Genomic DNA, 3,390 nt, shown 5'->3' with positions numbered 1-3,390 from the left:
TCTGAACCTGACCATGGGCATTGCTCCATGAGGTCTCCCCTTCCTGCCATTCTCACAGTCTTTGTGTCAGCCTGCCCCCTTTCCCCTCCTCTCACCCTTCTGAAGCACCCACCGTAAGGCTGGAAAATAGAATCTCTGTGGTGCCCACTGAAGTAGCCCAGATGCAAAATGTAAATCAGCCAGCGGGGTCCTGGCAGGGAGAATGCATGGGGGGTGGGGAGGGGCTGCTGCTTCTCACCTGGAGACCAGATTAGTCCTCATTGCCCCTCCTCCCAACTGCCTTAACTGACACTCACACCCCTGCATTGTGTCCACACCTCCCTCCTCCTTCGGCTCCTTGCTCACTCTAAATCCAAGGACAAAGGCCGCCTGCTTACAGAGCCTCCAAGGAGCGGTGAGGAATTGCGTTATCTCATGAATACTGAGCAGGCCCAGGGCAAGCCCCAGTGGGTCTCAGCTGAAGCCACGTGAGACCTGGCCCTTCAAGCTTCCATTCAACAGTCTCAGTGGAAGGACGAATTCCTGTCAGGCTGCCAATTAGGAGGTGAGTGTTACACCATGCTGGGTTGGGGGTGGAGTTGGGGTGTTTGGCGCTCCAGTGCAGCAGGCAAGCTGTCTTCTGGGGAGGCCGTCCAGGGATAGCAGTGAGTCTGAGTCTGAGCAGTCAGGAGGTTGAGTCTGTAACGGCAGAGCTTGTGGCAGTGTCTACAGACAGGTACAGCTTTAGTCCCCGGGAAGCCTCGCATTCTGGCTGTTTGGGACTGCCTGCTGACCAAGGCAGCACAGGTACAGGGAGAGTGAGGTCGAACCCAGCGCAAAGCCCAGAGAGAACTCGCTCTGAGCCAGCTGTAGCCCTTCCTTGTTCTCAGGTGTGTGAGGGAGGGGTATAAAGGGGGGAGGGTCACACATCCCTCTGCAGAGTCTTCCAAGATCCACTTCTGTATTGTTTGGTTTTCTTGTTGTTGTGACAAATGGTTTTAAAAGCAACTTAAGGAAGGAAAGGCTCATTTCGGCTTGTGGTTTGGGGTACAGTCCATCATGGCAGGAAAGCATGGTGCTGGGAACATGGGACAGTTGGCTGGTCACATGGCACAGACAGCTGGCTAGTCACAGGATGGTGCTGCCATTCAGACTGGGTCTTCCTACCCCAACCCAACATAGGGACCCCTCACAGACATGTTTCCAAAGGCTTCCTCTAGATCCTATCTAGCGGACAATCAAAATTAAGCATCACAAATTCCAATGAATGCATGCATGCCATGGCCACAGCAACTCTGCTTCCCTTTCAGGTGGGAGAGCCTGTCAGTTTCCCAGCTACACTGCCATCTACCTGAGCCCCATCTGCAGTCACTGGAGCACAGCACTGTGCAGTGACTGGACTAGGAGACTCTGTCATCTGCCTGAGCCCCCTCTGCAGAGTCACCGGAGCACAGTGTTGTGCAGCAACTGGACTAGGCGAGAGTATGTAATATGATGATTTCTCTTCCTGAATCCTGAAGCCAGGGTCTTAGGGAGAGGAGACTTCACAGCATTGACATATCTCCCACCCTACAAAAAAGCACACCAGTCCAAGCACCAGCCTTGGCTGCCCAGGGCAACCTGAGTCTACAGTCCCCCTCCCTTCCCTGGTGTCTTGCTTCATTTCCCCTTCTGTGGAACCCCAGTCTCAGTGGCATATAAGCCACTGCCGTCTCCGTGTGCCTCCTGACCCCAGACCCCTGAAAAGGGCCCAGTGTCCAGATGCAAGAGGAGCTGTGGCTGCCCATGAATGCATTTACCATAGCAAAGTCTGCAGTGCCTTTTTTACAGATCACAGGGGTTGTTGTCTGTATATATTCAAATATAGAATATCACCCATAGGCTTATATATTTGAATACTTGGTGTTTGTGAAGTTGTGGAGAAGTCGGAAGCAGGAAGCTGAGTGTTTACATCTTAAAACACAAACATGAAGCCGAGAGAGCAAACTCTAAGTAGGTAATGCTTGTTCATCTCAAAGCCTGCCCCCAGGGATGTACTTCCTTTAGCAAGGCTGCACTGGAACTGAAGGAAGTAGGTGAACCAGTCACTCAGGTGATGCCCACTGGGGGACACAGCCAGCTCTGGAGGACACTCACCATTCAATAAGGCTCTGGACAGAGCTGAGGAAGCAGTAGGCAGCACTCAGAGGGTGCCCTCAGCCTGCATCTCAAGTGTGAGCATGTTCAAATAGGACTCCCGTTCCCCAGAAACAGGCTGGAAAGGGGAAGAAGAGGGATGTGAGGATGTACCGGTGTCTCCTAGAAGTTTCTAGAACCTGAGGTAACACTTCTGTTGCCATCTTCCCTCCTTTAATGCTTGTAAGCATGCATGGGTGTAAATGTATGCACATACATGCATGTTTGTGGGTGTGTATGTTCATATGTATGAAGGTGCACATGGATATTCTTGTGGAAGCTGAAAGATAACCTTAGGTGTCATTCTGAGGAATTCTGTCTGTCTTCTTTGAGACAGTGTCTCTTGTTGGTCTGGAGCTCACCAATTAGGCTAGACTGCCTGGTGAGGAAGTTATGCGAATCCTCCTGTCTCTGCCTCCCCAGTACTGGGATTCTAAACATATGATCATGGCTGGCATGTGTTCTGAGTCCAAATGTTCCTTGCATTTGCAAGACAAGAGCTCTGCTGACCGAGTCATCTCTCCTAGCCTTCCTGTTGCCATCTCATGGCAGAAGACTTGTAGGGTGGGCAGGAAAGCAATGTCCGATCCAGGTAGCCATGTACCAGCAGACATGCTGAGCACCCCTGGGACCTATCATATCATATCATCACAGCTTTCTTAACCCTCTCTCGAGACTGCTGGCAGGCCAGGGCTGAGGCCCCCTGAATGAGGCAAGGGCACAGAGGATGTGTGAGCTTTTGGAGACACAGCTGTGGCCTGGTGGGAAGAGTCTTGGAGGTTGCCTACAAGCTCTCAGAAGCTGTCTGAGATGGTTGATGATTACACAAGGTCCTAGGCATGGTATGGGAGAATTGTCTGTAATCTGTCAATCATGTTTTAAATAAACGCTGATTGTCCAGGTAGGAAGTATAGGCGGGAAAACCAGACAGAAAGTAGAGGTGATGCAATGAGAACAGGAGAATTCTGGGAAGGAGGAAGTTGATTCCTCTCAGTCCTGCTCAGACCACCAAGGAAGCAGGGTGTGACCTGCCAGCTGAAAAAGGTACTGAGCCATATGGCTAAATTAGATCAGAATAATGGGTTAATGGGCAGTGGTGGCACACGCCTTTAATCCCAGCACTCAGGAGGCAGAGGTAGGTGGATCTCTGGGAGTTCGAGGCCAGCCTGGTCTACAAGAGCTAGTTCCGGGACAGGCACCAAAGCTACAGAGAAACCCTGTCTCGAAAAACCAAAT

At 51.4% G+C, this 3,390-nt stretch overlaps 1 long non-coding RNA gene across 3 annotated transcripts in view; it reads left to right on the top strand.

Annotated features, from left to right (window-relative positions):
- The first annotated feature begins 475 nt into the window (after positions 1 to 475).
- The window catches only part of LOC126487828 (uncharacterized), a 37,293-nt gene continuing 34,378 nt past the window's right edge, over positions 476 to 3,390 (top strand). For 2 of the 3 annotated variants that reach the window (XR_007588506.1, XR_007588507.1), the window contains exon 1: positions 476 to 544. This is a non-coding gene — a long non-coding RNA (uncharacterized lncRNA). Of the gene's footprint in view, positions 545 to 1,302; positions 1,462 to 3,390 lie in introns of those variants that run through there. The other variant, XR_007588508.1, reaches the window with a different exon arrangement.

Source organism: Alexandromys fortis, unplaced genomic scaffold (genome assembly GCF_014885135.2).
Source record: "Alexandromys fortis isolate MF-2015 unplaced genomic scaffold, M_Fortis_MF-2015_v1.1 scaffold_182, whole genome shotgun sequence".
In the NCBI taxonomy this organism is placed as follows: domain Eukaryota; kingdom Metazoa; phylum Chordata; class Mammalia; order Rodentia; family Cricetidae; genus Alexandromys; species Alexandromys fortis.
The sequence above is the reverse complement of the archived record's forward strand: the minus strand, read 5'-3'. Positions and strand labels throughout refer to the sequence as shown.